This window comes from Carassius carassius, chromosome 6 (genome assembly GCF_963082965.1).
Source record: "Carassius carassius chromosome 6, fCarCar2.1, whole genome shotgun sequence".
Lineage (NCBI taxonomy): Eukaryota > Metazoa > Chordata > Actinopteri > Cypriniformes > Cyprinidae > Carassius > Carassius carassius.
In genome coordinates, this window is record NC_081760.1 from 7,821,427 (window position 1) to 7,832,595 (window position 11,169).

Below are 11,169 nucleotides of genomic sequence, written 5' to 3' on the forward strand. Positions count from 1 at the left end.
AAGTGCATACAATCTCATACGCATCCGAAGAGGCGACGAGTGGAAAACTGCTTTCATTACTCCATCAGGGCACTATGAATATCTTGTTATGCCCTATGGGCTGTCCAACTCGCCATCTGTATTTCAAGCCTTCATGAACGAAGTGTTCCGTGAGTTTCTGCATCAATTCGTAATCGTTTATATTGATGACATCTTAATCTTCTCCAAGAGCTTAACTGAACACCATCACCACGTCTGTCAAGTCCTGCAAAGACTCAGAGATCATCAGTTGTTCCTGAAGTTGGAAAAGTGTGAGTTCCACCGTACCACTGTTCACTTCCTTGGCTATGTCATCAGCCCACAAGGGATCCAAATGGACCAGAGGAAGGTGGACACCATCATTAACTGGTCACAACCCACCACCGTCAAAGACCTCCAGAGATTCTTAGGGTTTGCAAACTTCTACCGTCGTTTTATTCATCAATACAGTATCATCAGTTCACCACTCACCTCTCTCCTCAAGGGCCAGCCCAAGTCTCTGTCCTGGAACCCAGCGGCCACTCAAGCCTTCCAACAACTGAAGCACGCCTTCTGTTCGGCTCCCATCCTGGTCCATCCCAATCCGGACCTCCCCTTCGTGGTCGAAGTGGACGCCTCATCGACCGGGGTTGGAGCTATTCTATCACAGCAGCAGGGGAAGCCTCCGGTACTCCATCCATGTGCCTTCTATTCCAAGAAACTGTCCCCGGCGGAGCGTAATTACGACATCGGTAATCGGGAACTTCTGGCTATCAAGATGGCTTTCGAAGAATGGAGACACTGGCTGGAGGGAGCACACCATCAAGTCGAAGTCATTACGGACCACCGTAACCTCGAATATCTTCAAGAAGCCAAACGTCTAAATCCTCGCCAAGCCCGATGGGCCCTCTTCTTCACGCGTTTCAACTTCCGAGTTACATATCGACCAGGAGGCAAGAACCTTAAAGCAGACGCCCTCTCCCGTCTTCATGCGCCTGAGCCCGAAGTATCACCTCCTGAAGCTATACTCCCTCCAGCCATTATCGTTAGTCCCATCGAATGGTCTATGGAGGATCGTATCCGGGAAGCCACCCGTTCCGAGCCAGCGCCGCCGGGAGGTCCTGAGGGAAGGATATATGTTCCATCATCACTACGCCTGTCCCTCATAGACTCAGTTCACACGTCTCCGGGCTCTGGACATCCAGGCAGCCGGCGAACCCTCTCGCTCCTTCGTAACCGGTTCTGGTGGCCCACCATCGCGCAGGATGTCTCCCAGTACGTTCGTGGATGCTCAGTCTGTGCCATCTCCAATACTCCACGACGACTCCCCGAAGGGAAGCTAAAGCCACTGCCCATACCACGTCGTCCATGGTCCCATCTGGGCGTCGACTTTATGACCGATCTCCCACCTTCAGATTCTCACACTGGTATCCTAGTTGTAGTCGACCGCTTCTCCAAGGCATGCAAACTCATCCCATTAAAAGGTCTTCCCACTGCCTTTGAAACTGCCAACCTACTATTCCACCATGTATTCCGTCACTTTGGTCTACCAGAAGACATTGTATCAGATAGGGGTCCCCAATTCATCTCCCGAGTCTGGCATGCTTTCTTCAGATTACTCGGAGTCTCAGTCAGCCTATCTTCGGGGTACCATCCTCAATCCAACGGCCAGACTGAGCGCAAGATTCAGGAGATCGGAAGGTACCTGCGAACCTACTGCCACCAGAACCAAGGCAGCTGGAACCGCTTCCTCCCATGGGCCGAGTATGCACAGAACTCTCTACGCCAAGACACCACCGGTTTAACACCGTTTCAGTGCATACTCGGGTACCAGCCTCCTCTCTTCCCCTGGTCAGGAGAGCCGTCAGAGGTCCCAGCGGTCAACACCTGGTTCGAAGCGAGTGAGAGGGTATGGGACTCCGCACACATCCATCTCCAGCGAGCAGTGCGAAGACACCAGAGCCAGGCCGACATCAAAAGAGGAGATACACCCCAGTACCAACCAGGTCAAAAGGTCTGGCTCTCCACCAGGGACATCCGTCTTCACCTGCCCTGTCGAAAGCTGAGTCCCCGCTATATAGGTCCCTTCACCATCGAGAGGCAGGTCAACGAGGTCACCTACCATATTCACCTTCCCTCACACTACCGGATCGCACCATCATTTCATGTCTCACTGTTAAAGCCCTTCACTGATCCTCTTGTTTCTCCTTCCCCAGGACCTGATGGTGTTGACGTACCTCCTCCTCCCGAAGTCGCAGAGGAAGAGTCAATTCACCGTGTGCAGGACATACTGGATTCCCGTCGGCGAGGCCACCTCCTGGAGTATCTGGTAGACTGGGAGGGATATGGTCCTGAAGAACGCTCTTGGGTCCCTAGGGACGACATCCTGGACCCATCCCTCCTCACCCAGTTCCACAACTCCCATCCCAACCGCCCTGCGCCGAGAGGTCGAGGCCGACCCCGTCGACGGATAACACGGGCGTCAGGAGCCGCCCGTAGAGGGGGGGGGGTACTGTCACGGAGTCACCAGTAACACCTGCCACACCATCAGAGTCCAATCACCCGACTCCGCCCATCCGCTCATTATCACCAGATTACTGAAGTCCCCACACCTGCACCCGCTCATCACTGCCACTTCTTAAGCCCGCACCTCCTTTCACTCTCTGTCTGGTCTCGTCAGAGAATCACCGACTCTACTCTCTGTGCTACTCTTAGGAATCATCTGAATACCTGAACGTTTGATCATCCGGATTACCTACCACCATCTGTCATCCGTGTCCTTTCAGTTCCTCCTGTGTCCACCCTTCATCTGTACAGCAAGTATCCTCAAGTCATCCTCTTAACATCCCTCTCAGCTCAACTATTCCTCTGCAAGATTGTGTGATACCATCTTCTGTCTCCATTATTCCAATAAACATCTACTTACCTGCATACCCTGTTGTCTCTCTCTTCTGTCCGTGACAGGTATTAACTACAATGCTAAGTGAAAGTTGTTATTTATTATAACAATTAAGACACACACATTATCATTCAAAATTTGGGGTAGGTATTTTTTTTTTTTTATTATTATTTTTTTTATGTTTTTGAAAGTTTCTGTTCAATGCTGTATTTATCGGATTTAATTGATTTATTTGATCAACACATGTGCTGCTTAATATTTTTGTGGAAAATGCAATGCAATTTTATTCAGGATTTTTGATGAGTAGAAAGTTCAAAAGAACAGCATTTATTTGAAAAAATTATATTCATTCTTGTTGAATAAAATCATCCATTTAAAATAATCAATTTCTTTTTTAACAGTATTGAAGCCTACGTATTCAAGCAAGGTGCAAGATAAAGTCATTCATTTTTAGTTTTTACTGTAAGTTGTTAACTACTTGATAATTGTTTGTCATTAAATCAACACCAAAATTAGTACAAAAACTGTACAAAAAAATTTATTTTGTATTTATTCAACTGTATATGGGTTCTAACTAAACTTGCCTCAATGGATTCGTTACACTAAGAACTTTATAAAAACTAAAAAGTTAAATACATTTTTAAAGATTTTATCATCTTCCTAAAAAAAAAAAGTTAATGTAATAAAATAATATAATTACATTTATTTAAATAATTAAATAGAATTAAAATGAAAAAATATATTTTTGTTAAAATTATGCAATTCTTAGTTATATTAGAAAGTTATATATTATACAATTTATATTCTGCTTTATATTCGTTTTCAGTGTTGAAACAGTGTGTACCATACAGTAAATTCTTCTGACATGGTTATAAATTGCAATGCCAAGAGAAAGTCAATATTTATTTTTCTGGTTGGCTCAATGTAATTATAACCATCAAATCTAAAAATAATTCAGCTGTAGTAACTGTATTTCATTTCAATCAATTACTTTGAGCTTGCCCTCTGGCTGATTCATAAAGGTCTTTAATATTTAGACACAAGCCTTTTTTTATTTACCTGGTCAAAGAACAGAGAGAAGTATCTGTGGATGAGCAAGAAAACAATCCATCACAGTAGTTCGCCTTCATATTATTATACAAATTGCTCAATGCATTTTGTTTTCTAATTGAATTTAAAAAAGTCATCTATTTTGTGTTATCTTACAAATCACCAAAGTGAGAAGGGCACCCAAAATACATTTTCATAACTGTTCGAGCATATGCATTGGATCTAAGAATGTAGCTAAACTATGAACACTGCATAAGAAATTTCCATTTATGTATTTTAACAGTTACCTACCTTCTCTAAATATTGATAGCGAAAATTTCAAATTCAATGCAAACCAAAAGAAATCCGTGAGAGACATTAAAATTGTCTCTTCATTGCACTGAGAATCTTACTGAGTGCTTATAGTCATGTACTCGTTCTTCCTCAGATTTCAGCTTCTCTATTATATCAAGTGATCCTAAAGTGGACATTTCTTTCCCTCTAATGGTTCCGGAATATTGTCAGATATGTATTTGTCTTGAGACTTCAATTCTTTTTTCATTATGGGGGGAATTAAATGAGAGTGAGAGAGAGTAAAATAGAAAGATGATGACGATTATAATGACAGTTCTTGAGGAGTCACTTTATTGTCTGCCCTAATTTATAACAGAACGTGAGTATTAAGAACAGCTTAAAATATGCCCATGGCAAAAAAAAGACACTTTGCCACAAAATAAATAAACAAACAAACAAATAAAAAAACTGTCCCAAGCACAAAATGGGACAAAATGGTAAAGCCTCGGAGCAACTTTTACATTTTTGTTTTCGCTCTTTGTAGTAAAAATTTCTTAGTGTGGCTCAGAAATGTTATTCCAATTGATTTGCTGTCAAGAGAATGACTAATGGGTTCCTTGTAAAGCTGGGTTCAAAATATAAAAACATGATGCTTCTTTACGCATTTGTACTCAACATATTCCCCAGACAAATGTCCAAGTGAGACATCTTCCTGGAAATGCATCCTTGCTAGTACTGAAACAATGTTCCTATTAAACAAACAGACCTTAGATACAGCTCCAAAGTGACAGGGAAATGTTACCAACACCACCAGGGACTTCTAGTTTGAGGTGTCAGATAACTGCATGTCAAGGTGTATATAATTTAAATTCCATATCCTCATCTGCATATGAGAGATATGAGCCTGAGGCTAAGGTTCGGAAAAGAATAATAACTTTGTCAGCGGGAAATGTTTTAATATGACAGCATAGAAATAATTTGATTTAGGATATAAGCTCTACATGCTCCATTAAACACATACAGAAGTTCCCTTGTAAAATGTATAAGAAAGTTTGAAAATCCTGACTTGCCTATGCATTTTTCGAAAAAGAAATTTGCTTAAAGTTTTTCTTGGCTCACCCTCAGGCCATCCAACACTCTCAGAAATAAAGGTACAAAAGCTGTCACTGGGGCAGTACCTTTTCAAAATTATATTAATACTTAAAAGTGACTCCAAACAGCTAATAAAAACATCACAGTAATCCACATGACTCCAGTCCATCAATTAATTCCTTCTGACATTTGTTTATAACCATTTTGTACTATTATCATGTGTAAACTGTACTTGATCCATGAATGTTTCTCTCCTAATTCAGATAAGATGACTTTTTCACAAGAGAAAGCAATATTATAGATAGAAGACTCAGTTTGAAATTAAAAATGCCTTGATAATGAATTTCTTTACTACAAACAGGCAGCTTTTCAATTCACAAGACATTAATTGATGGACTGGAGATTTATTCAGCAAATATTCATTTTGGGAGAACTGTTCCTTTAAAATGCATTTACACTGCACATTTTGGTTTGACAATTTTATATTTCAGTGTAGCTTTTCATTATGAGCTTGATGTGAGTAAATATAGCACTAGTGCCTTTTCTCCATTAGGGTTAATGCTAGTGCTTTTTCTGTGTGCCCTACTTTCTGCATCACAGCCAGATGAGAATTGCAATGAAATGAGAGTTTCTTGTGTTCCCTGAGCAGCTGGTAAAGGCTTAAGTTTTCTGCACAGATGTACACTAGGGCTCGGTCTGCACACTCCATTGGGACTGGAGACTGGGGTGTGAATTTAATCAAGCTTCCCAGGATACATCTGGCAAGGCAACACACTGCCATCACTGCAAAGAGGATAAAACTGCATTTTAAAATTTTTCTTAGTGTTTAAGATTGACCCCGAACCTTGATCAGACAAAAATCATTAACTGCAATACACTGTCTTGCAAAAGCATTTCATTTTTTCATGACTTATGTTGCTGGCTTATGTTAAAAATGCTTTTTTTTTTTTTTTTTTTACATCAATCAAAACTCTATACAACATTATGACGGATTTGTGGCAACTTTAAAGGGGTGGTTGATTGCGATTTCACTTTTTCAAGGTTAGTTAGTGTGTAATGTTGCTGTTTGAGCATAAACAATATCTGCAAAGTTGCAGAGCTGAAAGTTCAATGCAAACTGAGATATCGACTTTTCAAATTCTGGCAGTTTAATGCCTAAAAATGGATAGTACAGCACTACAACAAGCTTCTTCCCAGATCCGTTACATCAAGAACCCAGATAAACTCTGCCCCCAGGAACACGCAACAAAGGGGCGAGGCCATGTTGTGCTGCTTTAGGGAAGAAGAAGAGAAAATTAGGGGTGCACTATGGATCGCTATTCTGTCTTCTAACGATTCTAATGGATTCACAAGTTTCAAAACCAATGTTCTAAAGCAGCAGTTTTCAATCCTGTTCCTGACATCACCCTGCTCTGCATCTCTCTCTCTCTCTCTCTCTCTCTCTCTCTCTCTCTCTCTCTCTCATTCAGATCATCAGATCAGCTCCAACAAACTGTTCCATTTATACACTTATTTTCACATACCAATGAGAAGCATTATATATACATTATAACACATGCTGTGTTAAAGCTTTTATTAGAATAAAACCATATATTAAAAGCTAACAGAAGCAGTAGCATTTACAAACAACAGCATATCTAGAAGTATGAGACAACAACAAACAAACATACTATTAAGCTGTGCTTGCACAGGTTCTGCTTGATCCTCTTCATTAATATTCTCTGCGTCTCAATCGTGCTCAAATTGATAAGCAATATAGAGGACGTCATTGGTTACTACACAACCAGAGCACATTCTGAGCTTGAGGGGTGGGGTGTTCAGACATGCTCTAGAGGCGGTTTAGCAAATCACAACACACTGAGCCAGCTGACCAATCTCAGCCCATCGCGTATTTCTGAGGGAGGGGCTTCATAAAAACAGGAAATAATCAAGGTGTCTGTGAGAGAAGGAACAGATCATTGTGGAATAAAGGTAAATTAGGAGGGAAAGAAGTTTTTTTTTTTTTTTAAACAAAGCATAACAACGTTAGTCTGCACCCCATAAACACAATCAAGCCTAGAAAAAGCCCAGTCAACCACCCCTTTAATTTGCATAAATATCCATAACCTTAACTCAGTAGTTGAAGCAGCTTTACCACCTCAAATCTTTTTGGGAATGATACAACAAGCTTTCCACATCTGCATTTGGCAATTATCTGCCATTCTACTCCTCACCTCTCAAGCTCTGTCAGGTTGGATGGGGGCCAAAAGACATTTTCAGGTTTCTCCAGAAATATTTGACTGGGTTGAAGCCCACGCTGTGGCTGGGCCACTCAAGGACATTCACAGAGTTGTCCATAAGCCACTCTTACTGTGTGCTTTGGTCAATGTCCTGTTGGTAGGTGAACCTTCTGCCCAGTCTGTTTTCATTAAAGCTTTCTCTATATTTTGCTGTGCTGAGCTTTCCTTCTAGTCTGACAAGTCCCCTGCTCCCACCACACTTTGCTGTTGGGAATGTTGGGATGGTGCTGTTCAGGTGATAAGCAGTGCCTGCTTTCCTGCATATATGATGCTTGGAACTGGGGTTCATCAGACCAGAAACTCACAGTCTGATAGTCCTTTAGATGGTTTCTTGCAAATTCGAAGTGGTTTTTTTTTTACGAGAAGATTGAGTCTGGCCTACCCACCATAAAGACCAGATGGGTTAACTAAAGTGACCATCATCTTTTTGGTCACCACTCTAACAAAGGTCCTTTTTCTGTCCTGTCTCTACAGGCAGTTCATTTGAACTCAGTTCTTGGTTTTTGCTCTGATATGCATTTTCATCTGTTCACCTTTTATTTAGAGCTGTGTGCCTTTCCAAATCACAACCAGTTGAATCTGGCAAAGGTTAACTCCACTCAAAGAGTAAGTGACATCTACTAATGATCCTAAGCTAAATTTCAAGTGGCACAGAAATATATGTGAATACTAATGCAGTGTAATCATTTCAGTTTTTATTTTTAATATATTTTTAATTTATTTTAATAAAATAAAGCTATAACAAGCCTGTTTTTTTTTCTTTGTCATTATGGTGTATACGTAGATTGTAGATTGATGTGAAAAAAGTAAGACTGGAGTAATGGCTGCTGACAATTTAGCTTTGCAGCACAGAAATAAATAATATTAATTATTAAAATAGAAAAAAATACATAAATGGAACTCATATTCTTCAATATTAATGTGTTTACTGTATTTTATTACCTTTGACCCCAAACTTTTGAACAGTAGTGTGCTGCTTTGTACTATGTACCATAACAATAAATCTGAATCTAATTTAATATAATCTAATTAGGATGAATTGATTAAACAGTTACACAGCAGTGGAGTAATGCAGTATGCTAGTTAACTAACTCCAAATCAAAGTAGTCTGCTGCATCCTCAGCAACCAAGTACTCGGAATAAAACTGCAACATGCAAACTGTGTTCTGCATTAATGGTTTTGGACTTTTTTTAATGGTATTATTTTTTATTTTTTTTAATAAATCTTAAAAATAAGCTGGACCAAAGGGGACAAGCAGTGTTTTATCTTTCATTCCAGCATTATTTATTCAAATTGTCTGATGCCCACATATCTATGAGGAAATGAGAGAGCGCCGATAACCAGAATCACCAAGTCCCAAAGGTGTGCGGTCTGCATTAGCGAAATTCCAAATACATTCAAAATAGTCCTATTTTATTTTAACATTTGCTTTGAATGACAGTTATTTTCTATTATTTGCCTTGCACATTGACCCCAATTAAAATCACAGAATCCATAAAGCTTTTCTATGTTTTTCTATAGATACAAGTTACAGCTTTTTTTCTGCACCTGAGATAACCTCTGTAAACACACAGCTTTCAGAGATATATCTCTGATTGTGTTATGAATATTAATGGCATGTAATTATACAACTTCCCAGTGGGTAGATTTTGGAGGCCTTATAGATTAGCAGCCCATTGGCCTGTATGAATACTAATGGCCGACAGTGCAGATCCACAGAGAGTCTACTGATTAACCTGTGCTTTAGTTGCATCGCAATCAAGCAATCAATAGTCTGTATCTGGTCTTGTGCATATTGCAACAAACTTTCTAGAATTACAACAAGGCCAGTTTTCCCCAACACTTGGGGAAATTCTTGTATATATTATTGCACGGTCTTATACCGTATTCAAAAGAATAGTAAACACAAAAAATCATATTTGATCTACTCACCCTCACCAATGAAATTATTTTAAGACTCTTTATGCCAGAATTAAATACATGTGATCTCAAATCACATTTAAGGGTATAGCTCACCAATACTGTCATCATTGACTCATCGCCAAACCTGTATGACTTTCTTTGTTCAGTGGAAAAACTATATCAGTTTTAAAAAAGATTTTTTTTTTTTCTACAATGGAGGTCAAGAATTTGTTTCTGAAGCACGTGAACATTGTGCTAAATGGTTTCAGTAAACAAATTCAAATTTTTATGCTCAACAAACTTAAATAATTATGTACTGTAGCGGTTGTTTAAAACACCAACAGACTATACAACTAGAATACAAGAATACAAAAGGAATTGTGCAAGGAGCCCTACTGTCAAACTGTCCCATGAAAGTCTGATTCAACACAGACGGAACTCAAAGGACAGGGGTGGTTTCAGGACATTTACAAATGATGAGCCTCGTGTTGATCTTAAGATCTGGACAAATCTTGAATTTTAAAGACTATAAAAAAAAAAAAAAAGTTAATTGAAGGTGACATAACATATTATGCAAGATAAAAATGTTTTGATATTCAAATAAATACTTCAAGCTAAAATATTTATTAAAGTTAAAGGAATGGTTTACTCCACCCCAACCCCCCACCCCCCCCCCCCACCCCAAAAAAAAAAAAAACATTTACAGTATTTACCTCCATGTCACTCCAAACCTGTATGACTTTCTTTTGAAATTTTGAAGAATGAACTGGTTGTTTTCATCAATGTAAAGCAAGCATCAGAAATGTTTTTTGTATAGTATTATTTATATATTTTATATTTTAATTTGAACGTTTTGTTCATTTGAATATGTATTTATTATAAGCTTTTGTTTTAAAAATATTTCTATTTAAATATATTTTTTATTTTTATTATAGTAATTTTAGGATTAATTTTAGAATTTAATTTCAGTCTTTTGCCAAGGAAACATTTAGAATTTTCATTTCAGATTTAAGTTTTACATCTAATATATATATATATATATATATATATATATATATATATATATATATATATATACTGTATATATATATATATATATATATATATATATATATATATAGTATTTTAATTTACAGTTTTTAATAGTTTAAGTTTTTGTTATCAATAACAACACTGGGGAAAAAAAACATAAACGTATCATCAAAACATAGAATAAAAGGAGCCCACAATTTACAACATCTTGCAATAGCTTTGTGTGAAAACATAACCACACAAGCAAATATTTCTAACAGAACTTTACAGTCATTATGTTTGTAGGCCAACCTAGAAGAGACTTTCGCATTTTGTTCTATAATTGTAAGAATGCATAATTGTAGTATTTATTTTCCTAAATTTTAATAATCAAAAACAAATTACAATAAAAAATAAAAGTTGACCAGACAGGATATCTTCAGTTCAGGGACGTGTATTCAAATATAATTTCTTATTTTTTTCTTTTGATTTTGTAGTGAAAAAATATGTTTTATTAAGATTCATGTCACATATGATCTACAATAGGACAGCACTCAAGGTTTCCATAACATCACTGCACACCATCTGCTGAAAATGATCTCTTCTGCTTTTTTCCAGAGGAATGAAAGCTCAAATTTATACTTCAAAAGCACTAGCTGCACATT